The sequence below is a fragment of the Tenrec ecaudatus genome, chromosome 16 (genome assembly GCF_050624435.1).
Source record: "Tenrec ecaudatus isolate mTenEca1 chromosome 16, mTenEca1.hap1, whole genome shotgun sequence".
NCBI classification, from domain to species: domain Eukaryota; kingdom Metazoa; phylum Chordata; class Mammalia; order Afrosoricida; family Tenrecidae; genus Tenrec; species Tenrec ecaudatus.
In genome coordinates, this window is record NC_134545.1 from 74,171,908 (window position 1) to 74,199,446 (window position 27,539).

Sequence of the window (27,539 nt, forward strand, 5' to 3'; positions counted from 1 at the left end):
AGTGCTGCCATTCCTAGGAAACTGAAAGTACCTTAAAGTGTTTGCTTGACAGTTTAACCAATAAAGGTTTCCTCGTCATCCCTTCTTCCCAATGATTGGTAGGTCATGCCAGTGTTTTAGGTACAAGTCATTGCTTCTGGAGTTCACACAGAAAGATGGGGAGAGGGGCCTGGAGCCAGGGTAGAGGAAGGGGGGTGAGCAAAGAGCAACGGGGGGGTCCCCAGAAAACAAAGCCATGGGCTCTGTCCCTCGGAGTGTAACCTCCTCGAGGTGGGTTTTCTCCTTTCTGTGTTGCTCACTGCCTCATAGCTAGCATTCGACGCATACCACGCTCACTGCTGTCCAATCCATTCCAACTCAGAGCAACTCTATAGGACAGGGAGGAATGGCCCCACTGGGCTTGCAAGACTAACATTTTTACAGGAGTACCACATGATGGGCTTCTAATCGATATTCTAGAATAAAAGCCAGGCCACACTCTGGGACATATCTCCCTGTTAGGGTGGTAAGAGCAGGACTTTTAAGAGCCTGGATAAGACTGGTAAATGCGCAGCTTTCGAGGTCTGGCCTCCAGGACCTATCTTCTCTCTACTCTTAGATTTGGCTACTGCTATAGGAGTTCTGGTAGGGCAGTGGTTACGTGCTGGGCTGCTAACCACAAGGTCAGCGGTTCTAAACTGCCAGCTGCTCCTCCGGAGAAAGACATGTCTTTCTACCCTTGCAAGCAGTGAAAGCCTTGGAAACCAACATGGAAGTTCTACTCTGTCCTGTAGGGTTGCTGTGAGCCGACATCGGCTCGAGGGCGGTGAGTGAGAGAGTGTTCCTATAGAGCTGCTCTGAATCAGAATCGACTGGATGGTAATGGGTTACTAGTCCCACACCGGGGACAAGGGGAGGAAAGGAAAAGCGTTCTGTGCCATGTTTACCCAAACTCAAAGGAAAGAAGAAACAACAGCAGTTCCCACCCATGCTGAGAATTGAGGTCTAATCTTACAAAAAACCCAAACTTCTCATGGCCATCAAGCCGCCTCCGGTTCATAGCAACCCTATAGGATAGAGTAGAGCTTCCCCTGTGGGTTCCTGAGACTGTAAATCTGTGTAGAAGGAAAACGGCCCATCTTCTCCCCTTCGACGGAGTCAACGGTGGTTTCAAACTTTGTGGTTAGCAATTCACTACACGACCAGAGTGCTCCTTTGAAGCAAGGATGGCAGACTTTGTCATACATTCTTGGGATATATGGTCAGGAGAGACCATTCCCCGGAGGACAGCGTGTTTGGGGAAGTTGAGGGGAAGCAAAAGGGAGCAAGGCCCTTGATGAGATGGATTGACATCCTGGCGGCAAGGATGGTCTCAGGCACAGGAACAATGGAAGGGTGGGGCAGGACCATTTCGTATTTCCTTTTGAGGGTTGTAACTGACTCAAAAGCTCTGAACAACAACATAAACAACATACCACTCAGAGTCCTGGACTAAGCGTTAGCCAAGTTTAATGCTATTATCTTGTGTAAGGTAACAGTAGAAAATGACCTTGCACACAAGTGAGCTTTTGAAAGCAGGAAGTATGAGGAAATATGACTCCTAAGGGACCGAAGGTTGTGCCCTAAGAGGGTCCTGCCCAGGATCCCAGAGCACACATATATATACTATAGTGTGCCTATAGCCACACTAAGCAAGTGGTTTCTGTTTCCTCTCTTTACTGGAGGAAATAGAAAATGACAAAAGGCGGAAAGAAATGAGAAATATATATTAAATGTGCATCAAAAACTGGGCATTTGTGGGGAAAAAATATATATATATCAGCCCTTTTTGTTTCACATCCACTACTTGAAACCCTGGCAGTTAGAAAGGGGTGAAGCTGAATTCAAATGACAGGTTCTGTAGGTGCTATGAGATGGCTCTGATGGCTACACAGGGAACCCTGGCGGCAGAGTGAGTTACACATGGGGCCGTTAGCCACAAAGAAGAGCAATTGAAGCCCACTTGTCACCTCCAGGAGGCTGGATGAGGTTGTCTGTTCCTGCAGAGAGCTACAGTGTCGGAAGCGTAAAAGAGCAGTGCCGTTCTATCCCTGAAGTTCTCTGAGTCAGAATCCATGTACTGGCTGGCAGTGGGTTTGGGTAATGCTACACTGTTGCAGGAGGAGCCAGGAGAGCTACACTGTTGCAGGAGGAGCCAGGAGAGCTACACTGTTGCAGGAGGAACCAGGAGAGCTACACTGTTGCAGGAGGAACCAGGAGAGCTACACTGTTGCAGGAGGAGCCAGGAGAGCTACACTGTTGCAGGAGGAGCCAGGAGAGCAATGGACAGCCGGGACAAAGGGAGGGGGAATGGGTCAGTGCATTTCTAGGCTCTGCAGCAGGCCGCTCTGCCTCCTGGGAAATGAAGCCCTGGGATTCATCACGGACCAGATTCTTGCTGACTTCAAAGAGATGTGTTCAGAAGGGAAGATGCTGGCAGTCATGAGAGACGAGACCAAATAATCATCAAGAACCCTTCAAGGGTAGAGCTACTAATCCTGGGATAATATAAACGCTGCCAAATGTAAGCAGCAATAACCTTAATCATAAAGCTGGAGAAGAGTGAACATGATGTTCTGAAAGTGAGTCTGGTTTCTTTCCTCCCCCCACCCTCGGTCCCTCCCTCCCTAGCTTGCCTTTTCCCTTCCTTCATTCATGAATTTCAGTCTTCTCTCTAGTTCTTTCTTTCTTTCCTTTCATTCTTTCTCATTAGGTCCTTATTTTACCCTTAGTTTTTTCTTCCTTTGTTGTTTTCATTAACATGCCTGTTGACCCTAAGAGACGGGAGAAGGGCAGCATGGATGTAATTGCTTTCATGTTTCAAGCTTTCACTCTTGGCCATCTAACTCGCTGGCCCTCGTCACACATGTCCTCAGACACGTATAAAGTGCCTGGAAGGTCTGGAGCCCACCCCGGTGATGTGGAGGAAAAGACACAGCTCTTGCTTTCAAGGAGCTTCTGATCTCAGGACGGAGATGCACCAGCACACAAAAGGCAAAGCTCAAATACGAAGTGGAACCAAGACTGAAGAGGACATCCTTCCACTGGACATTTTATTTATTTATTTACCAAGTTCATGGCATCCATGTTCCTGTCCTGCTGGTCTTGGCAGGAGCTAAAGAGGTCTATAATAGATAAATTCAGAATTCAGGGTGATGTTTGGGAAATGGGCAGGACTTTTAGATCATGCCCTTGAAATGTAGACCAGAGAAGTCAGAGCCAGACGTGTGAACATTATTTGGGAAAGGGTGATGACCGAAACTTTATGGAATTTTTAAAGGAGTAGTAAGGTGAGCATCATCATAGCAACCCCATAGGACTGGATAGAACTGCCCTGTGAGTTTCTGAGACTGTCACTCTTTACAGGAGTAGAAAGCCTCTTCTTTCTCCTCAGGAGCAGCCGATGGTTCGGAACTGCTGACAGCATGAGTGGATGGAAGTGAGTTTGGTTTGTTCTATATGTGTGTGTTTGCTTTTCCCCTTTGGAAGGTGAACAGAGCCCCCAGGTGATGCAAACAGTTAAGTGCTCACTTGACCACCAGCCTGAAGAGATTGGTAGTTCAAACCCATTCTGGTGCACCTTAAAAGACAGGTCTGACGGTCTAGTGAAAGGTGCCAGCCTTGACAACAGTATGGACCAGTTCTACTCTGAACACAAGGATGGAATCGGTGGGATGGCAACTAAGAAGAGCAAGAAAAGTGAACAGAGGCCTGAGGACAATCCTGGGCCTCAGGATGCTGCCCAGGACCAGTCTGCTGGCAGCAAGGAAGCAACTGCCAGGAAAGGACAGGACAGAGAGTGGTATCTGCTAAACCAATGAAGAGAGGGATTTCAGGAGGTAAAGAGAAATTGAAAAAAAAATTTGTATTATAAATTGTGGGGGTTTACATTTCAGATCATCATTTTTGTATCCAATAGTTTAAACTACTAATCCTGCCCTTCAGTAACCATTCGTTTCTTGTGCCAGCCCCACTCAACCTCCGATGCCCATGAATACAAGGACTCGATCCATCCTGTTCATGGCTATTTCCCAGGGACCAGCACAGTCTGTGGTTGATCTAGCACAGAGTAGTAGTGGTTGATCTATAGCATAGTAGTCTATAGTAGGCTGTGGTTGATCTATAGCATAGAGTAGGAAGCCATAGATACCCTTTCAACTAATGCATGATTGTTGGGAGGCCAGCTTACACTTTAAGTCCTCTCTCTGTCTACGAATATGTTTCTTGTGATTTAAAGCCAAGAACCGGTCCCAGGCAATGGGTAGGTAAGAGTGTGCTAGGTCAGTTCTTAGGTGGAATTGGACTTATCTCAAGCATACATTTTACAAAGAAGTGAAATTTCACAGATTGCAAAAGTCAGCCTCACTCGCTCCTCAGAAGGGCTGAAAAAGTTCAAAGTTTAAAAGTGTCGCCATGGGGTAAAGTCAGTTAGGAAACTGACTATGAGGAAGCCATGGAAGGGGAAGCCCTATGTGAAATGGAGGCTTTGGATTCACAGAGGAAGGAAGTGCAGATGTCTACATGGGGGATGGCACACCACCAAGAAGGTGGTTGAAGCCCAGGGCAAAGGAGTTGGAGGCAGTGGGAAAAGCGGCCACACAGAAGTCACTAGACTGATGTTCCAACCCCAGTTCCAACACTTCGTTGGCACTAATTTAAATTCCCCAAACCTAAGGTTTTAATCTAGAAATCAAGGACGGTATTTCATATTGTCAATGTGAGCATTTTCCCCATGCAGTTAAACTCTTGATAAATGTCCGGGGTTTGTTAGTCAGCACTCAGAAAGGGCTGCATTTTTCAGAATGGAGAGGCCATTCTACCCTCCATCACTGTGGTTTTTGGTCTTGGGCTGTATCTACAAGGTAAACTGCAGCTAGTCAGCTCTATGTGGGGCGCGCTCTAGACTAATATCCAAGAGAGAGAAAGTAGTGGGAGAGATGCAATCCCGGGACTTGAGGAAGAGCCAAGAGAAAGACAAAAGTCAGATATTTCCCAATGTAAATACTGGTGTTCAAACGGAAAGAGAGAGATGGATGGGAGTCAGTTGAGGCACGATGTAAGAGGAAAGATCTGTGAGGTAGACAGGAAAGGCAAGATGGGAAACACAGTGGGCGAGAAAAAGTTAGATTAAGGTATCTTGGACCCTTTCAGAAAAAAATATCTCAGACTTGACTAGAATTCAGTCTGTGCTCAGGTGTATACAAGGGTTTCAGATGGGTTCTACATGTAAAATAGCATGAGGAAAGTTCCCTTATTTACTAAAATAGTGAGAGGTAAAATTTTGGACAAAGAATACAATTTTGGGATCAGACAGACCTAGGCCCCTCACTTGCCAGGTGACCTTAATCAAGGGATCTGCCCACAGGAGTAAGACTAGTTAACCTGTCCTCATAGATGTGACCATGGGCATTAAATGAGATGGTGTATAAGAAGACTGGCATAGTATGTGCTCAATTAGTATGAGTGACCTGGTGCAGGAAGAGAGTAGCAGATTTTTAAATGTTAAAAAAATAAATAATCACCTTGGTTCAAATCCCAGCCCAGTAACTTGTTTCCTATGTGAATAATGCAAAATCCTTAACCACCCTGGAGCTTAGTGTCTTCGTCTATAGCGTGAACAAATCAGAGGGCGTACCTAGGGACTTTACCAAATATTAAATAAAATAATATTTAAAAACACTTAAAGCAACCCCTTATTCACAGTAAATGCTTTATATGTAAGCGTGGTAGGGAATAGTACTATTATTTTTAATAAAATGTTGTATTTATATAAATAGCTTTGCATTGAAAAGATAATGGATTTTAAGATGAGAAATATCACGGAGAGTCCAGTTTTGGGGGTTTGGGGGGGTTTTGGAGTAGAGGAAATTAGGACATAAGAGGCTGCGTTTGTGGTACAGAACTGAACCATGCATGTCCCACGACAGGCATTTCTTGAAGGCAGAGATTCAGAGGGGGGATTTCATGGACATTTATGGTCACATCATTCTGATTGGCCACGGCACACAGCAGGCCTCCAGCCAGTCTTCTTTCTGTTCACGGAAATAAATGCTGTGTTTGAAAATGAACTGGGTTTTGCCTGGGGGCTGGTGGGAGGGTTCTTTTCCTTGATAGGAAGAATTTATTTCTGTAATCAGAGCAGATTTCTTCCTTCTAAGTGAAAATTTGGCCTAAGTAGTATAAAAATAAGCTAAACGAAAACTGGAGCAAATATATTTGTATAAACTTCATTGATTGTCTTAGCTTTCTGATGTAACATCACTAAAGAGATGCCTTAGTAACACGAATACAATGAGCCAAATAATAAAAGTAGAGTCAGCATGTTGACATCGACGTGGTTATCAAGCAACTGGATCAATAAATTGTTTCCTCAAACTAAATAGATTTGTCACCTCCAGTGTCCTATTCAATGGTGACAGCATCCTCCTGGTTGATTGGAAATACGGAATCTCAAACCCCTTCTCAGACCTACTGAATCAGTATCTGGAGTGTAACCACATCCCCAGGAGATATAAATACATTGTATAGTTGTAAAAGTGCTGAGCTCAAGTTTGGAGTTAAGAGTACACAACCGTAATTACATCATCTTCCTTTCAATCTAATCCACTTACATGGGTAAGAGCTACCTATAGCTCTTTAACAAGCCACACACTCAACAGAAAACAAACAAACAAACAAACAGTACTTCCTGGGAGAAACTGTATGTCTTAATCAAGAGATCCTTGAAGCCACGTTTTGTTCTGAAGAGCAAGTGGATTCAGTATGACATCATTCATTCATCGCTGCCAGCTATGAACCATGTGATCTTGGGCAAGTGCCTGGAAGTGTCTCCTCGCCAAATGAGGGTGGTGACAGTTCTATTTCATGGGTAGTTAGTTGTGAGACTTGGATGAGTTAAGTGATAGCCAAAACACACAGCTACCCCGAGCATTATAGAAGCGTTGTTGTTGTTGTTGGGTGGGGGTGGGGTGGTAACTGGGGCAGTAGAATCAAGTCTGACTCATAGCAACTTTGTGTGACAGAGTGGAAAAGCCCCATGCGGTTTTCTTGGTCTTCACAGAAGTGGATCACCAGGTCTCTCTCCCGAGGAGGGACTGTGCATGGACACGAGTCACCCACCCCTGGGTCAGTATCCAGGTTCCCTAACTATTGCCACAACCAGGCTCCACACACACCTAAGCATCGGACGTTGTAGTGATGCCTCATTGCTGCTTGATTTCACAATTCCTCCTTCCTTCAACCAGCCCTCCTCACATAGCCTCATGGTTCAAATCAAAGCAAGTGGAATGACGACGGGCCACAAATCTCCCGATGCAGCTCTGCGGAATCCAGCAGGGCATCAGTGGCCGCTGTGCGCTCCCTGCTCTCTGAGCAGTCCCTGCATTCCGGTCTCCCTTCCTCCTCCATCTGGAGAAACCGCCTCCTAAAAAGGCCTTGGAGGGGAATTTCAAGCACGAAAATTTTGTCCAGAAGCAGTGACTCTGGGAATGGAAAGGCTTTCTGACTCAGAAGCAGTGCCCCTGCCCTACCCCGACCCCAGCAATGTGTTTAAGTTACACTTGGACCCTGCGTGGAAAGAGGAGACTCCAAAGGTGGATGGGTCCCCTTTCCTCTTCCCAAAAGGAAAGAGACCATCGTCTCCAGCAGTGGATCAGAGCAGGCTGTGGATTTAAGAAAAACAACCTGCGGTACCTTGGTTAACCCCTGCCTCTGCACAGAAAGGCTGTTCTCTTGTGGTGAAAATAGATTTGCTGGAAGATTTCCAGAGTGCCTTCTAAAAACGGAGTCACCTAGCCTGCTCCCACAGAAAGCATTTCTAGAAGACTAGCCCCCTCCCCGTACCACACACGCTTATACACCCACCTCACAGAATCCCACTCGAGTGCACTCAGAAGGTAACTTCAGCGTACCTCAGGAGAAGGGAGGTAAGGAAGATGGTGACCTTTGACTGTGAGATGGTGGGCACAGGGCCCTAGCGGCATGTGTGTTCCTTGGCTCCATGTGCCTTGTCAACTACAATGGAGATGTAGCAGACAGACCTGATGGAGAGGTCTCTCCAGAAGCAGCCAGTGAGAATGCTACACTCCTCAAGATTGCTGGGAGGCAGATCTCAAAGATGCTCATAGGAATGATGGTGCTGGAGCCCAGTGCCTGCCAAGCTTTGCAGTAACTCCACCCTGAGTCCTTCACCTGGGGCACCTCCTAGGCCACTCCTCATCCAGGAGCATCTCACCGTGTCTCTGAAGCTCTCTAGCCAGAAGCTGCTCAATGGAGACAGTTGGATTGGGGAAAGCAGATATTCCCCCTTGGAAGATGCCCAGGTCATCATGGAGCTTTAATTTGGCTGAAGTTGAGTGGGAACAGAATCCTCCAAAAGACCAACAGCAGGGGAATGCTAGTATTTGGAGGCAGAAGCAGTGAGCACCCTAGAAAGACAGAGATTGGACCAATGGGCAGCTTTACCAGCTCCACACGCTGGGGCACTGGGCAGGCTCCCCAGCCTAATATCCACGGAAACTTCACCCCCAGGTGTTGTGTTCTGTATCTGGTTAAGTCACCTACCTACAGAAATGAAAAGCCTCCACGTCAGAGCCCAGCCCTCCACAGTGTACCTCTTAAGTGACTCTAACCACAGGCCCAGAGTGCCTTGCTCTAGTGGAGCCTTCTGACTTTTAAGGGGGCAGGGCATACTGGAATGCAATTTCTCACACTGCCTCATCTCTAGTGTGGACATCCATCCCAGTTGATAATTTTTTTATTTTAGTTACATTTATGTTTATTTATGTATTTTTTCAAAGCCATTTTATTGGAAGCTAATACAGATCTCCTATCATTCCTTAGTTCCATCACATCAAGCAGCAGTGTACAGTTGCTACCATGGCCAGCTTCAAAACAGTCTTTCCTCTTGAACTCCTTGACAGCAGTTCCCTTTTACCCACCGTCTCACCCCCTTCCCACCCCCCACCTGCCCAAGACTAACTATTTTTTAAAATTGGGACTCAATATATATACCCAGTCATTCCATGGTTCAATCATATCAAGCAGCATTGTCCAAAAACTGTTGGCACACTCTTTTGCACCCGGAAGTATCCTGGTTGAGATGATGAATTCTACGGCCACATTACATGTCACAGGCTCCTGACTCAGAGTCTCCATCTGGCTTTTGTCTAACTGCTGCCAATGCTTCCCAACCTGCAAAATGAGATTAACGTTTCCTTGGGGCTAAAATCAGTAGAGGTGAGAGGGCATAGCTTGGAAACCAACTTTTCTAATTTAGACAAGCAGTCTCTTTCCTAAGGAGTTCTTTTCTTTCTTTCTTTTAAAATAATTTTATTGGGGGCTCCTACAACGCTTATCACAAATCAAGCATGTTTGTACATATGTTGCCCTCATTCTTTTCTAGACATTTACTTTCTATTGAGCCCTTGGTGTCAGCTCTTCCTCCCACCCCACCCCCACCTCCCCTGATAGATTGCACATGGTTACTAGTTTCATCTCTCACACCCACTGCTGTCTCCCTTCCCCCAGGTTTTCTTTTGTTCTTCCCCTTGTGTCCATCATTGTGAGCAGTTCCCCCTAACTCCCTTCCTCTCCCCCTCTTCTTCCTACCCTTCTGGTATCACTACTCCCACTTCTGTTCCTGAATTCTGTGTGTTGTGAGCTCCCAACTCTTATCAATACCTATGTACCTTTTCCAGTCTAGTATCAGTTGAGAAGCAGCACTGGGGTCATGGTAGTTGGGGGTGAGGAAGCCTCAAGGAACCAGAGGAATAGTGGGTGTTTCATCAATGCTTTACTGCACCCTGGTGGCTCATCCGTTCCTTGCGGCCCCTCTTTTGGAAGATTGTTCCATTGTCTACAGATGGGCTTTGGATCTCTGTTCCAGCCCTTCTCATTCTGAACAATATGTTTTTGTTGTTATATGTGTGCTGATGCCTATTACCTGGTTCCCATGACTCCTCATGATTGCATTGGCTGTGTGCTTCTTCCATGTAGACTTGTTGCTTCACTGCTGAATGGCGCCTTGTGTAATTTCAAGCCTTTAAGACCCCAGACACACTATCTTTTAATAGCTGGACACTATATGCCTTCTTGACCACATTTGCTTATGCACCCGTTTTGTCTTCAGCGATTGTTATGGGAGAGTGAACATCTCAGACTGCTGATTGGTTAGAACAAAGTGTTCTTGTATTGTATGAGGAGAGGCCCAAAGTTGATCCCCTACTTCAGTGTATTGCCATATAAATATATGCACATGGGCCAATAGCTCTATTTTGTGGATTAATATATTTACATATGTACACCACTATGTTTATTCCTCTATCCATTGCTTTGCTTCCTCGGTCCTTCCTCTGTTTCCTTTTGCCTTCCTCCTGCCCCACTGTCACTTTTCCTAAGTATTTCTTTAATTCAGTGAACTTACACAAGAATTTTCAACGTTTTAATAGTTTTTTGGTTCCTTCACTTTGTCTCTATAAAATGATTTCTTTGAAAAAATTACAATGGAAAATAGCAATATTAATAATATTCTAATAATTACCACCACCACCCCAAAATAAAAATAAATAAATAGACATGTCTTATGTTCATAAGCCACGTGGACTTTCCCAGGAGACTTGCTTAAAGGCAGGTAAGGAACTTCCCCAGGATGGAAGGTGCATTCAGCGTAAGTCCCAATTTCACTCTTGGTTTACCAGGATTTAAGAGTCAGGCTGCCTAGTTATCCTTTCTGCTTGAGTTCTGACTGACCAGCAAAAGAGCATCAACTGGAAACATGCCATGTTTTGAAAGAACAGCTTCGGAGCAACCCAGACTTTTTCCCAAGGTCACTACTGGTGACGAGACATGGTGCTATCCTTTTTTTGTTTTGCTTTAATCATTTTATTAGGTGCTCATACAACTCTTATCATTATCCATACATCCATTCATTGTGTACAGCACATTTGTAAATTCATTGCCCTCATCATTCTCAAAACATTTGCTTTTCACCCAAGCCCCTGGCATCAGCTCCTCATTTTTCCCCACTCCCTGCCCACTCCCCTTCCCTCATAAATCCTTGATAATTTATAAATTATTATTTTGTCATATCTTTCACTGTCCGGCGTCTCCCTTCACCCACTTTTCTCTTGTCTGTCCCCCAGGGAGGAGGTCACATGTAGAGCTTTGTAATCGTTTCCCCCTTTCCAACCCACCCTCCCTCCCCCTCTCAATATCACCACTCTCACCACCTCATCAGCCCTGGATTCCCTGTGTTTTCAGTTCCTATCTGTACCAGTGTACATCCTCTGGTCTAGCCAGATTTGTAAGGTAGAATTGGGATCATGATAATGAGAGGGGAGGTAGCATTTAGGAACTAGAGGAAAGTTGTATGCTTCATTGTTGCTACATTGCACCCTGACTGGCTCATCCCCTCCCTATGACCCTTCAGGGGATGTCCAATTGCCTACAGATAGGCTTTGGGTCCCCACTCTGCACTCCCCCTCATTAACAATGATATGATTTTTTTCTTCTTTGATGCCTGATACCTGATCCCTTTGACACCTTGTGATCATGCAGGCTGGTGTGCTTCTTCTATGTGGGCTTTGTTGCTTCTGAGCCAGATGGCCACTAGTTTACCTTCAAGTATTTAAGACCCCAGACACTGTATCTTTTTGTAGCCGGGTACCACAGCATTCTTCACCACATTTGCTTATGCCCCCAACCATCATGATTTTCTAAACATGTACTTTCTATTTCAGCCCTCACTATCAGCTCCTCTTTAAAATAAACCATTTTCTTGGGGGTTCTTAGCTCTTAAGACAACCCATACATCAATTATATCAAACAAATTTGTGCATGTTGCCATCATTTTCAAAATATTCACTTTCTATTTGAGCCTTGATATCAGCTCCTATTTTACCCTCCCTCCTCCCCCTCCCACCATCGTGACCCTTTGAGAAATTATAAATTGTTTTCATAGATCTTACACCACCTACTGTTTCCTTCACCCATGTTTCTGTTGTTCGTCCCCCTGGGTGGGGGCAGTGATTATGTGTCTATCATTGCAATTGGTTCCCCCTCCCTCCCTCCCTCCCCCACCATCCCCCTACCCTCCTGATATCCTATCCCTACTCCCATTTCTGTTCCTGAGGGGTCTATCTGACCTGGGTTCCCTGTGTCCTGAACTCTTGTCTGTACCAGTGGGCATCCTCCAGTCTAGCCAGCACTGAAAGGCAGGATTGGGGTCATGATAGTGGGGGTATAAGGAAGCCTCAAAGAACCAGAGTTATATTGTGCTTCTTCAGAATTATACTGCACACTGGTTGACTCATCCCTTCCTTGTTACCCTTCTGTGAGGAGATGTCATTTTGTCTATGATGGGTTTGGGGTCTCTGCTCTGAATCCCCTAATTCTCAGCTATGTGTTTTGTTTGGGGTCTTCTGGTGCCTTTTACCTGATTCTGTGGACACCTTTGTTTATATCTCTATCTATAGCTTTGCTTCCTAGAATTTTTCTGTTTCCTTTTACCTTCCACCATGCTCCACCATCACCTGCCCTATTTCTCTCAGTAATTCCTCTCAGCTAGATTGCTGGTGCTCCAAAACCACCAGGATCTCTATGTCCTCATTGTTGCTTTTAATTCCCTAGTTGCTGCCCTGTCTGTGGCATTTTTTGCACACTGTTCCTTTCCCCCACCTCCACCCCCCCAGATCCCTCCTGAACCACTGGTCCCATTGCTTTCCCCTGGACTTGTTTCCCATGCCTATTTATAAAGGTAGCCAAAACAACAATAATAGAGACAAAATACAAAGAAAACAAAAGCTTGAATAAAAGGAGAGGAAAAAACACTAGCAAAAATACGTAATTCTTGGTCTGCCTGCTAAACTTTATGACTATCTCTCCGCCAGTTCTGGGGGGTTCCGGGAATTTCCCTCCTAGTCTGAAGTCTATTGTTGGGGCTCCTCAGGGTTTTTATGGTTTTGCTCCTGTTGCTTGTCTGTTATGTTCTCTCCTTGGTTTGCTCCATTGTGTGGGTAGTCAGACCTGACTCACTCCCTGCTGTGTCCCCGTATTGTCCTCTCAGTATGCTCCAGCAAGGGGACATCATGCCTCAAGCTATTGTCACCCCTACAGTCCTCTCTGTGCCTTAGCAGCTGCATGCAGGGCATTGATTCATTCTTTTGAATATGGGGCGGCCATGAGTGGGACCCAAGTCAACATCAACTGACAAAATACAGCAATCTACACAGTCCTTGTGTTCCTTGTAAATTACCTTTCACTGCTGCTGAAATCCAAGATCTGCAATAGAGTATTTGAGGTATGTTTTTTTTAAGTTTTATTGAGTCTTTGGGAGCTTTGTTCTTTAATGTCTAGAATGCAATGAGAGTTTAGAACAGAACACCGCACCTTAAATATTTGCTGAAAGGGTAAAATCATGCGATTCAAATGCCTGCTCTCTTTTAATGTGAAGTCTGAACACAGTCCACATGAAACCAGTCCCCGCAGTCATTTCTGAACCCTTCAGTAGCAGCCTATCTTCTCTGAGATACAATGGGAGCGTCATACCCACATACAGGTTCTGTGGACATGATAGACATCCAAGTACTTTAATTCTGGCCATGTGCCAGGGGGACAGACTGCACCTCTCCCCTACTGTCATCATCCATTGAAGCAGGTCTTCATTTGGGGACACCTTGACAATGGAAGATGCACTGAGGGACAGGAGGCAGCATGGGACTGAGTCTCCACTTAGGATCATGAAAATTCTTGTGAGTAGTCATCGTGATGGAGAGAATTTCATCAAACTTCATTGCCATACCTCCTGCACAACTAACTGCCCATGTCCACACAGTGTAGCCCGATTTAGCCATTAACAGAAGGTGCAGCTAGGCTACTTATTTGGAAGAAAATATAGCCCATGGGGTCCCAAAACAAAGCCCAAGAAGATACTACTGAGTCAGCCAAGTCCTGTTCCCCAACGTGGCAGTTACATAATGTCAGCTTGCGAAAGGAGGGAGTATAGCCTGTCAATCAGGTCGCAGCTTAGTGACCTTATTTGGAGGCACGAAGGAGATAAATAGCTTACTGGGAGCCAGATACAGACTCTCTGCTTCATCTTCCTGAAGACCAGCCACAAGAAACCACTCTGATGGCAGTCAGAGCCTTTGAGCTGGAGGAGCCATGGAGACCAACACCAGCGCTAAGGTGCTTCCACCATCACTGGGTCCTCAAGACTTTCCACCCACTGGCCTGCGATCTTCCTGCACTCGGTGTCATTGCATGTGTTGTGTAAGTCTGAAGAGAACTTTACACACTGGTATCAGACATATGGGTTAATATCAGACTTATGGACTTGATCTGGTCTGGGCTTGGATATTTTAATATACAATTACTCTCTGATGTAAAGTTCTCTATTACACACATATGAGTGTCTCTGGATTTGTTTCTCTAGTCTACCTGGAATAACACATCCAAATATACCTAGAGGTCTTGAGACACTGCCAGGGATTCTCTACAGACCTTCCACTGTTGCTTTGTGACAATTGCCCTATAAACATTTCCAACTCTTTGCTGTGAACTTCGGAGTATGAACAAAAAAATAAACAGAGTTCTTCCCTCAATGAATTAACCTAAGCCTCGTAGAGATGAAGACCCTCGATGAGACGGCTTGACACAGTAGCTGCCAACAACGGGATCACACCTAAGAACAATTGTGAGGCTGGCCCAGGATCAGGCAGTGTTTCATTTTGTTGACCCGAAAGTCTTTATGAAAAGTGACATGATGGCCCCTAAAAACAACAACACAAACAGAAGACATTTTGACAATCTTTCAACTTTAATTTAAAAGTCTGAATGGTTGGTGGTTTAAATCCACCCAAAGGTGTCTTGGGAGAAAGTCTTGCGCTATACTTTTGGAAAATCACCATCATTGAACGCCCTGGGGGCACAATGCGACTCTAAATACACGAGGCTGCGCCGTGGCAATTGGCTTTAGTTTTTGTTTTCAGGGAAGCGAAGCATAACTTCTGGGCCTTGGTGGCTCTCCTTCCCTAATGCACTTCTAGAACGCAGCTTCTCCACCTGGCATCCAAGCATCATCGGCATCATGAGGATCAAGGCTGCTTGCTACAAAGCAGCTTCCCAGAAACAGGGCTGGCCTTAAAGCAGCATGGCTGGGAGTTGGGTCTGGGGATATGCATTTAAAATTTTCCCCCTGTCAATTCTTATGCACCTGGAAAGTTAAGATCCAGAGTCACAGTGCATTATCATAGGTTGTGCTTGAAATGTTTTTTGGATTTGTGCCTCACAGCTAGACGGTGAAGGAGAACGGGGAAATGAAATGTGTCATGTTACAAATGAGAACGTGGAAACACAACGATGGTAAAGATGGGGTAACACAATTAATTCACGGCAGAGCTTGGATTTGAACCAGCATGTGTCTGACTCCAGATCCAACCCTTGCCCACTGCCCTGCTGTGTTGCTTCTTGACTGGAAGAAACAAAAAGACTCGGAAGACAATGGCCGGGATGCGTTTGCATCAGAATAAGAGCCTGTCATGCTTCAGGGGCTGTGGCCTCTCAGAAGCACATTACCCTTTCTTCCTTCCGAGGCCTCTGAAAATCAAAACACCAAACTCATAGCCACAGAGTCCAATCCCAGACATGGATCCTGAGCAGGATAGAACAGAACTGCCCCTCTGACTTTCCTGGGAGTAGAAAGCTTTGCCTGGCTCCCACGGAATAGCTGGTGGATTTGAACTGAAGTATCTGTCAACAGCCCAACACATAACCCACTAAGCCACCAAGCCTCCTTCCAAGGCATTTAGGGTAGACTCAATCCACTAAACGTTATGGTTAATGGTGGGCTTCTCACTGAGCTGCCATCCACAAGGTCTGCAGTTCCAACTACCTCTGCGGCGAGGTGAAGATGTCTACACCTGCAGACATTTGGTGTCTGAAACCCACAGGTGCAATTCCACTCTGTCCTATAGGATCCGTGTGAGTACGATTGGATCCCATGGTAGTGAATGTGGTATTTGGTTGGTAGCCCAGTTCTTGAGGGTTTGTTATCCAAGTGCATGAAAATTTAGTAACAGGAGAGACACAACTGTTTTGTGGTCACCAGGGCCTTTTACATAACCTTATCATTGAACAGGAGGGCATTTCCTGTCCTTCAGTCATGGTACACTGGGCTTGCCAATCCCGCATGCAGCAATGCAGGTGGAGATTGGAAGTGCTGAGTCATTATCAGGATCCGTCAGCCCCTTAGATCTTGGGGTTGGATCGGAGATGGCCTTGGGCTTTGTAACTGAGATTTCCTTCCAGATAAGGTGTCTGGAAGACACCTGGAGGTTCATTTATGCATCATGGCATGGCAACAACACGTGTTTGCAAATCACAGCTGCGCATTGGGCTTTCAATGGGTGAGTGTGTTAGTCCAGGTGACTAGAGAAACAAATCCAGAGATACTTGTATGTGTATAAGAAAGAGCTTTATATACAAGAGCAGTTGAATATTGAGAAAACATCCCAGCCCAGTCCAGATCAAGTTCGTAAGTGCGATATTAGCCCATGTATCTGATACCAATGTATACACCTCTCTTCAGACTCACGAAACACAAGCAATGATGCTGAGTTCAGGAAGATCACACATCAGTGGGTGGATACAGTGGCAGTGGAAGTATCTCAGCAATGGCCGGGGTGTCCACGTGGCTCCTTTAGCTCCATGGATCTAGCATAGCTCCATGCGTCATCTCACCAGGGATGTCTCTCAGGGAGTGTCTCTGTGCCCTGCCTCCAGGTTCTAAGGAAAAGTCACTGCTATGGAGTCAGTGCTGACTCACAATGCATACGCACTGCGCCATAACATTATAGCGATTTTGTTTCCTTTTCGCAATTGTGAAGACATCATCTTCATAGATTTCCTTAAAGCACATGGGATAATCGTGGGGTTTATTCGGAGGAAGAGAAAAGAAAAACTGACAAGTGCATGCAGGAAAACAGACCAGGTAGTTTCCATCCAAGAATGTTTCTTCAGTCCTTGGTCTGACACCTGCTGGGCAGCAGGACTGAGTTCTGGGGGGGGGGGGGGGGGGGCTGGCAAGGACTGACAGGGTGAGACCGCAGTCCGGACAGGGCCAGTACTTGCTGAGAAAGGGATTGCCGGGATTGCCTTGGCTTTCAACACAGAGGCTGGAGGGGCCTCCTGTGACAGTACCAGGCCATCACAAGCCCGTAGACCGCTTGCCCTCAGCCAGGCTTAGGCGGCCACTGACCGTTTGTGCAGATTGTCATTTGTGAGACTGCAAATGACTGGACTTCACCAAAACCCCACCTAGCCTTGGACTGAACTCAAAAATGCTAGGAATCCCCAAACCGATCCCCCAGCAGAATAAGTGTATGTGGATGGCTAAGCGGCTGCTGGAAGACAAAGGATCTCCCTGCTCAGTACAGGATGCTGGGGCACAGGAGCCCGGCTCACTGCCCAGACGGTTCCTGTCCCAAAGGCCTCACTGCTCCTGACTTTCCCCCAGGTCTGACTTGGCCTCCAGGAAAGAAAAGCAGAGAATTCGAGACACCTGGGTCGAAAAACTCAGTTGAAACCTGGGACGAGATAACTGGAGTGGAGGAAGTACCAAGGGAGGAGAGAGGAGAATGCCGGGAGAAATGTAAGCCAAGAATCCTTAGAAGGAAAGGCCAAGTTGCTCCCATCTGGCAGAAGGAGGGCTCCAGGGTAGAGGAATTAAAAATCCAGGGGCCTGAAAAGGAAGTGCTAGAACCCACACCGGGGGCACGAGCGTGGAAATTCGAGATGAAGAATGGGAGACCACCTGGATGGAAAGCTATTAACAGAGAAGCAGCAGCAGGATAATGCCCAGTATTCTTTCAGGATACTTGAGTTAAAAAGGAAGTTCTCTGGAAAACATCTCTGGCCAGAGGCAATTAAAACAGAAGGAAAATCTAGCGCCTGAACAAGGCAAGCCGAGGCCCCTCTCTGGGAAATGTCTGTCGAAGTTAGCAAATGATGGGGACACCTGGGGAGAAACAGGGCCTGGGCGGGGGAAGACCGCTGCTAGAGTGACCTGGGGGTGGGGGGAGAGAGTGTTGAACACTCACAGGGACTGTGGAAGGACAGGGAGTGGAGGGGTCATCTGGAGAGAGGTGAAGGACACACACACAGCTGGGACACAATTGTGAGAAGCCCAAAACTCTATAAAGGGATCGAGTTTCTCCTAGACCAAGCTTGAGTAATAGCCACAAACAAGGGCTGACCAGGAATCCGGCCTTCATCGCCCCCACTGCGCATACTCAGAAAGAGGATGTGGACATCGCCCACTTTCAACATCTGTGGTGAAGGGGGCTAAGGGAAGGTGAGCCTGGGCGAGGGTGGTAGGTCTGTCCCCGTGCACCAAGCCTGGGCCATTGACAGTGCCTTGAGACACCGGTGGACGGCACACTGTCATCAAGGGACACAGGCAGAGTGGTTAGGGATCACAGACGGCAGACATGTCAGGAGAGACCAGTCTGCGGGGAAGAGCCCCGTGATTGTGGTCAAGTGGAGGGGCAGCCAACCAGAGATATGCAGGCCTTCACTAGATGGACTGAGACAAAGGGGGCAACAGTGAGTCAAACATAGGAACCAATGGGAAAATGGAGGACCAGGAGTGCTTCATTGTGTTGCACCTAGGGTCCCTATGCAGGGAAAGACCAGGCTTTCTACTACCGAAACCAACAGGGAAATTGGACCTTGTCCTACAGGGTTGCTATGGGTCAAAATTGACTTCCTATAGATCAATGTGGTGTGGCGTTTAGAGGCTCATTGGACAGTTCAAAACCCACAGTCGCTCCACAGACCTACGATGAGGTTTTCTAAACTCAGAAAGAGCAGAGTCTCAGAAGCCTCCAGGGACAGTTCCAGCCCACCCTTTTGGGTCACTAGGAGTCAGAATCAACTAGATGGCATGGAGTTTGGCTGGAGAGGGTTGGGGTGCTGTGAAGCAGAACATCGACGACATGTGCGAAACCTTGTCATGACGGCAACAAGAACAACCACAGTGAAGCCACACCTGTGCCTCCAAAAGGTGGCCCAGGAAAAGTCTCACACACACAGGCTGAGGGATGTCCTGGTGTCGCCCAAGGGCGGCCTTCAGGAACACTGCCAAAGGTGAGTGTGGGATTAGGCCCGTGCTCCCCCAGAGAGCTCCCTTTCCCCAGCCTCACTTGTTCATGCACATTCCATGTGTGAGTTAACAGGTGCTGCCCTGACCCAGGAAGCACATGAATCCAACAGGCCGCTATCATTTGTTTCACCTGCTTTGGGGACTCTGAAGTGCCTGGAGTTTTTTATAGTCCTAGAAGTCAGGAATCTAGACAACATTTCATTCAGCTAAACTCAAGGTGCCAGCAGGGTTTCATTCCTCCTGGAGACCTGAGGGGAGAAGCCCCTCCTTTGGCTATCTAGTGTCTGGAGGCCACCCGTATTCCTGGATAAGCAGCCCCTTCCAAAGACAGCCATGTCCCACTTGTTCCCAGGGATCCAGGGCTGCTGATAGCGATCCGATAAGACAGGACAGAACTGCTGATCTGTGGTTCAGGGACCACATAGCATGTTCCAGGAATCCTGGTGGCTTAGTGTTGACTCATTGTGCTGCGCACGGCACAGTCACCAGTTTGAAATCACCGGCCTGTCTGAGAGAGAAAAGCAGGGCTTACAAAGAGCCACAGTCTGGCAAATGCACATGGACAGTTCTACCCGGCGTCATGCCAAAGACAGTGAGGCGCTCTTACAGATGCCTTAACATTCCACAGTCCCATCGCATCGTGGTACTATACAACCAGTCAGATTCAAAACCTCTTTCTTTCTTGATCTCCTTGATATTGGTTCCCATTTGTCCCCTCTGGCCATCACCAAACCCTCCAGGAACCCTTATCCTTTTACTTTTTTTTTCATAATAGTTTCTCTTTTTTTGGCCATTTCTTACACAATCCAAGATAGCCATTCACATACAATTCTGTTGCTTTTTTCACTAGCCTCTCCCAATCTCTCTATGGATCTGGCATTCTCTTAAGGACCCTGTGATTTCACATGGATTTCAGATGGCAGCCTGGTGGCACAGTTGGCTATGCATTGTGCTACCAATCAAGAAATCAGTGATTCTTACACACTAAGTGGCTACACCCTAGAGGAGGCTGGCTGCTGTATGTACAGTCTGGCAAATCCAGAGTCCGTCGTCCACGGTCCTGTAAGGGTTGCTATGAGTTGGAATTAATTCGATGAGAGTGGGGCTTCCGGCACAAATGGTAGAGTTGACAGTTTGAGCGGGCGCTGTAAGTCCCTCAGCAGAGGGCTGGCAATCTGCCTACTAAAGGTTACTGACCAGAAAGGCCCATAGTGTGCAGTTCTGATCTGAACCACATGGGGCTGTCCTGACCCAGGACTGACTCCACAGCCATTGGTTTGTTTGTTTGGGCTTGGTCATTCCATTGGGGGCTCACTTAAACAGTCCAGGAAAATCTCCCCATCTACGCATACTTGAATCATTCCCATCAGTAAGTTGGTGAATTTCCTTTTGCCACATAAGCTAACATCTCCAAAGGCCCCCTTTTGCCGGAGCAGGAAACATATTCACAGTTGTGGGAGTAGGAGATGGACTTTTGGGGGGACCCTTCATTAGGCTCTCAGTCATTTCCACAGATGATTCTGATGTCCACCTCTCAAGGGCAACCACTGTTCATAGGTAGCACATCCTAGTGGCGAGTTTGTTCTTCAGACATGCACCATATACCTTTGGCATGCTGCCCCATGGGCAATTAATGCTGTTCCCAGAAGCAGTCTCTGGCTCAGCGCCTCCCTATGTAGCTGTATCTCACATTCTTCATGGGCAGCACACAACGCTGTCCAGCCATTGTCTCTACCCCTTCTTGCCTTATGGGAAGAATTCAGAAATAACACCCCGTCAGCCAATCCAGAGGGGCAGCTACTGTCAGTCAATCCAGTGGGCCAGCTACCAAATTTGTCATCCACTCACATTTCTCAGCGATGCTCTCCGGCATCATGGCCTGACAACCAGGAGAGTGTTGGAGAATAACGGGGCCACTATGGGCTTTCACTGGGTGAGTTTTCGGAAGGAGATGGCCAGACCTTTCTTCTGAGGCATCTCTAGGGGGACTTGAACTGCCAATGCTGCCGTTAGCATCTGAGTGTGATTACTGTTTGCGCCACCCAGGAACTCCGCTGGCCCATCAGTGCTATGTCACTCGTACGTGATAAGGACAAGGGACTTGATTGCACACTTTGTGCACTAAGCATCTCTCTAGATCCTTTGTTTGTATTTTGCCCAGTTTACGTCTTCTTTGAGACTGGCTCAAAGTTTTATCTCAGGATCAGGGAGTCTCCACCCCGATATCCAGGAGTGTGCAGAGAGGAGAGAGCTCCTTCCCCCCTTAGCATCACTACACTGGCCTCTGCAGATTCCCGCTAACATTGAGCAGATGTGGCACAGACCAGCCATCAACCCCCACATGGCTGGTCTGACAGAAAACCATCTGCCCTCACAAGCTCCACACATCTGTCTTAAGCGTCCCCGGTGTCTGCACCTGTCAGAGAAGCCAGCTTCCAACACCCGCAATTCCAGTAGGCACAACTGTAGAGCAATAATATATAAAGATGATAGTAATTTCACAGAGGAGAGGAAAGATAGGAGAGAGAATATTCAAGGAATCAGACACATTTCAAGGTAGCATGTTCACTTCAGCTCCTCTTGATGGACCATGGGGAACTGGAAGGAGAGAGAGCAAACCATTACTGTCTGGGGACATGTATAGGTAGCCATAAGACATGCTTATTCAGCCGTTACATTGTCACAAGGTTGATTATATCTACATTAAGGTCCCTGAGCCTTACAGGTGAGGAAACATAATACCTGCATTGGGGAAAGGTACCAGAGGGGTTGGGTGTCAGGGCAAGAAGAGAGAGTGAAAGGACCATGTCTACTTCTCTAGGGAGTTAGAATCAACCATATGCTCAGTTGAGGATGGCAACGCTGTTGGGAGAGAATCTATGGAAATGACATTTAAAGCAGGATCATGTACTTGGACTTTACCTGTAACTTTCCAGAGTGGAAGCTTTCTTACCTTTGAATACCAACTTTCCAGACTCCCTCTGTTATGAGGTAGAAAATATCGTCCTCAATATAGTTCCCTCGGTTACTTTTCCACATGCACCAATCATGAATTAACAAGCAGGCCTAGGATTCAGAGCTGTTCTCTGTTCATCCCGTCTCAGTAACACACGCTGCTTCAGGGAGAGCACCCCAGTCACTCCCTGACCACCACCACCATCCCACTGTCCCAGGAGGCCTGTCTGTCCCTGGTTCCCCGGTTCCCTGTGCTCCCTCCTGCAATGGAGACTTGGGCCTGCTGTCCTTCCCTCAGTTTCAGACCACTGGTCAGTTTCATGTCCTCACAAGGGAAGTCCGGTTCTCCTAGCATGTCATCGTCTGTCTTTTCTCAAAACACTACCTGTCACTTTTGTCACTGAACAGTGGAGCGTGTCACCATTTCATGATGGGTCTCTCTCCCTTCTGGACGCTCAGGAAGTAAATGACAAGGGCATCCATATAGTCCCCGGGAAAATGTGGCAGTCAAAATGGGATTTTCCAAGAGACTCCATCCATAGCCCAGTGCCCGGCACACACGAGAAGCACAATAAGCAGTCACTGAATGAGCAACGAATGAACGAACATGCTGCGGAGGCTGATCCACATTCAACACCTCATCATGGCTCACTGTGAACCACGTCCCTCAACCCTGATCTTGGGTGAACTGCCTGATGCAGCCTCCGAAGGGAATCCAGGAATATGTGGTGTCAGCCATCTCACAGTGGTGCTTGTGGGAGGTCACCCCAACTCAGGGAAGGAGATGGTTAGGTGCATTTCAGATCAAGCATGACCTTGGAAAGTTGCAATGTTGCTTGAAAACACGCTTCTTAAATGCCTGCTGATGATTAGTCTCTCCTGCTCTGACCCTTATTCTTACCGGATTCTGACCGACACTGAACCTCCAGCCCAGGGTAGAACTGCCCCTGTGGGTTTCCAAGATTGTGACCGTTTACAGATGCAGAAAGCCTTATCTTTCCCCCCAGCTTAGAACTGCTGACCTTGCTGTTCAGCAATCCGACAACTAACAGCTTTGCCATCAGGGCTTGACTCGATGCCAGTGACTTTATCTGACCCTCACTGGTTGCGTGACCTTGAAAAGTGCTTTGGCATCTGTGAAATGGGAATAACAGAGCCTGGATGGTAGGATCTTTGGAAGGAGTATTCTGATCCTGTATTTTCAAACCTTCTCCATGAAGTTTGGTTTTTAGTCTTTTAATGTTTTAGTGTGAATTAGGTGAAAGTTTACCAAGCTGACTATGAGTCTCACACTGCAGGGTCCATATACATTCTGTTCTGGTGCATCCACTGCAGTGCCCTCAAGTTGCCAACACAGCCCCACTGCTTCTGGTTTCTGGTTTCTAACCCTCCTTCTGTCCCACCACTTTGTCTTGTGTCCTTGGATAAAGTCTTCATTTTGATCTGAAGTGAGTATTTATTCTGACCCAGGTGAGTTTGGTTCCAGGACAGCGGGAGGATTAAGGACAGGAGGATTGGTTTGGGGAGGGGTCCCAGCAGAATCTTCCCGACCAGGAAGCTTGATGGTTTTGCTTTTCATTCCACATTTACCCCCCACCTTGTACAGGACCTTTTAAAGAGAGCCTTTGAAAGACAGTTGGTAGAGGCAGCTGAGCATCATCGAGTTCTTCTGGTCTCAGGGTTGTGGAAACCGGTGTTGGTGTGGCCCATTAGTCAATTGGACTAATGCTTGATACGTGTCTTTCCATTTGCCTCATTATCCTCTCCTCCAGGGAAAGATGGATAGTTCTAACTCCTTAGATGGCTACGCATGAGCTTTTCAGTGTCTAGTCACTGCTTACAAGGTAGGATGCAGAAAACTGTCTTTGTGAACTCTGTTACCCCAGTTGACCTTGGTATTCCCGGAGACTCTGCTCCTGAGCTCCAGGTGTCATTCCCTCAAAGTCTTGACCTATCTAAGAAGTTTTCATAATCCCTACTCCACGCCGGCCCTTTCACAGGCTCTTCTACATTCAATAGGCCTTCAGTATCGGACAATGTTTTGAAGCTGTACATAAGGTCTTCAACGAAATGAATGTGAATATAACTCCCACATTATACAATTCACTACGTCAATCATTTTCAAAAGAGTTGTACAACTTTAGACCCACAAGAACATGTAGGAGAGTTTCTTCTTGCTTGCACTCAGTCCTCCCCCTTTCCCAGAAATCCCCCCTGCCACTCTACGCTATTCATACAGCTACTGTTGCTATAGATTTACCTGTGCTAGCTCACCTATCCAGACTACAAAGGCGCAAAGCGAAAAAGCGCCCAACAGCAATGACAAAATAAAACTGGAACAAGCTCAGTGGAAAAGAAAGCAGACACCATTTTAAAAAACCGGAACACATTTAAAATGAGTCAGAAAAGAGATACGATGAATTGGTGTTATCTTTTAACCTACCTCTCTCTCTGTGTGCCATCAGAGCCAGTGGGTAGTGTGACCAGACATGACGACATCTCGCTCTCCTGGGCTCCGGCAGAGATTCACGGTTTCCATTGGTCCATCAGACTAATGGTTTTCTTGAGCTTTTGCCTCATTCTTCTTCGCTCCTGGCAGAGAGAGACTAAGAGTTGGCTCTCATATGGCGACCACCCTAAACTTATAGGCTGTAGTACATGGTCTTTGTCGGTGAGATTATGCAGCCTTAACTTTGAGCTTGATCTGGTCGCTCAACCATAAATCAATCAATAAATGAATGATTGAAAAAGCTTACTTTGTACATGAGAATATGCGAAACAGTACTGCTAGTCTGTAGTTCCCCTTCATACGTGCATAGGCTTATTTCAATCAAAGCATGGGGGCCATGGCTCTGCAGACAGCTCGTCTCGGTGATAACGTGGGGTCCGCCCTGTGAGGGGCCTGCATCTGAAGCGGGGCAGTCCAGCGGAGGCTCCGGCGATCTGCGCGCCCGTTAAACTGAAGGCGAGGCGGGGAGAGAGCGGGTGGGTTCTAAGGGAGACTCGCGGCGGCGGGGCGCACGCGGCCTCACAGCGCCCCCGGTGGCGGTCTGAGAGCAGACAGCCCCGCCTGAGCCCGCAGAGCCGCTGCTGGCTTCCCAGTGCTGCCCCAGGCCGCTGCCCCAGGCCGCTGCCCCAGGCCCCTGCCCCACGCCCAGCCACAGGCCCGAAGGTGGTGGTGATTCTGTAGGTTTCTTTTCGCATCGGCGAAGAGATCATTCCGGTTTGTTGTTGTTTTTTTAAGTGCACGGGACAATCACGGGATTTCTTAGGAAGAAGAGAAAAGAAAAACTGACAAATGCCTCCGGGAAAACAGACCATGGAATTTGCACCCAAACATGTTTCTTTAGGTCTCGGTCTTGCGCCCGTGGGGCGGGTGGGGCAGGGAACTGGGGGGCCGGCAAGGACTGACCCAAGGGACCGCGGTGCGGACAGGGCCAGTGCTTGCTGAGAAAGGGATCCCCGTTGGCTTTCAACACAGAGGCCCGAGGGGGTCTGCAGTGGCAGCGCCAGGGCATCACAAACGCGCGGACAGCTTGCCCTCAGACAGGCAGGGACGGCCACTGGCCATTTGGGCGGATTTCGCAATGGCTGATCTCCAGAAAACCTCCTGTGAGCCTTTGCCTGACCTCCAAGTTCAAGGAACCCCCAAATCCCACCTCCAATGGAGCACATTTCAGCGGACCAATCAGGTGGTGTTGGCGGCTGGTCTCTGGGGTGCAGGGGCAGGGCTCAGTGCCCAGAGCTTTCCTGCGCCAACCGCTCCCTGCTCCACACTGTCCCCCAGCTCCCAGCTGGCCTTGAGGAAAGGAAACCATAAGAGTTCGGCCACTGGAACCCAAAAGAAGTGGTCAGCTTCCTGGGATGACATGAAAACACCGAGGGAGGAGCACAGAACAGACTGGGAGAGATCCAAGGAAAGAACCCAGGGAGGAGAGCACACGTGGAGCCATTCCGGCAGAAGGAGGTCTTCAAGGAGGAAGCGTTCCATCTCCAGAGAGCGGAGAAGGAAACAATAGCTTTAAACCGGGGACCACGAGGGTGGAAATTAAAGAAGGGGAGACCAACTGGACAGAAGATAGCACACACACCCCTCTCCCCCCACCCCCGAGAAACAGCGGCAGTATTATTTAAATATAGTTGGTTTAAAAGTGAAAATCTGCTCACAAGATCGCTTGCCGGAGGCAACTATAGGGGCAGGAAAATCTAGCGCTGCAACAAGGTAAGCCGAGGCCCCTCTGGGAAATGTCTGGACACCTGGGGAGAAACAGGGACCTGGGGGTGGTGGGTGGAGAGTGTTGACAGATCAGAGGGACTGTGAAAGGAATGGGGTGGGGGTCATCTGGAGAGAAGGGGAGGCCATATACACAGGTGGGACCCAGTTATGATGCGCTTATCCAAGCAAGATTCTGCTGCTCAGGGAGGAGTCCCTGGACTGGGTTGTCAGAAGCAGATCGATGTATGCAGAGAGATCCCTGTAGACTTAATCTGTGGGACCAAGATGCTATCCATGATTGGAATACCGTCAAAAGCATCTTTAAGCTTTTCAGGATGATGTTCTCAAATTGCTTGATGGCCAGTCAAATCGTTTCCCAAAATGGGTTGTGTGCACATGCTCATTCGAGAGACTGAATGCCCAGCTGGGTGGGTAGAGATCCTGGACACCAGTGGCCACTCAACTCACTGCCATCTAGTCCTTACAGGCTCCAGAGTGTGAATCTGCCTTTCTCCACAAGGAGGAAAACTGGGCTTTGGACTCCTGTGTGGGTTACAGTCTGGGAAATGCACGGAGGCAGTTCTACCCCGACCTCCAGGGTCACTCTGCGGCATTGACCCCCTGGCAAAGGGGAATAGGTTGTGTTTTTTGTTTCCCCACTTCTTACACAATCCAATATAGCCGTTCGCATACCATTCTGTTGTTTCTGTTTTCAGTAGCCTCATCCAATGTCTCTTAGGCTCTGCCACCCTGGCACCCCATGAGGACCTGTGATGACACATGGTAGTCCCTAGATGGTGTTGTGGTAAGTGTAGTTGGGTAAGTATGGTGCTGCCAACCTAGAGCTCCAGGATTCTAACACATTAGTTTGTTGGTTTTGTTTGATTTCCATGTTTTGGCTTGGTGATTCCATGGGGAGTTCCCTTAACAATCCAGGAAAATCTCCCCATCACCACATCCTTGTTCCATCATCACATTGGTGAATTTCCTTTGGCCACATAAGCTAACATCTCCAAAGGCCCCTTGTGCCGTATCAAGAAGCATATTCACAGTTCTGGGAGTAGGAGATGGACTTTTGGGGTGACCCTTAGCTGGCCCCCAAGTCATAACAAAGGATGATTTTGATATCTACCTTTCAGAGGCCACCGCTGTTAGTGGGTAGCATATCATAGGGGCTAGTTTGCTCTTCAG

The 27,539-nt window shown here is 47.6% G+C and overlaps 1 long non-coding RNA gene across 1 annotated transcript; it reads right to left on the reverse strand.

Annotated features, from left to right (window-relative positions):
- Positions 1-14,371: 14,371 nt before the first annotated feature.
- Positions 14,372-25,114, reverse strand: LOC142429171 (uncharacterized). The gene is made up of 3 exons (XR_012780416.1): positions 24,889-25,114; positions 24,576-24,724; positions 14,372-21,775 (listed from the first exon to the last, which is right to left on the reverse strand). It is a non-coding gene; the product is annotated as an uncharacterized LOC142429171 (long non-coding RNA).
- Between the last annotated feature and the right edge of the window lie 2,425 nt (positions 25,115-27,539).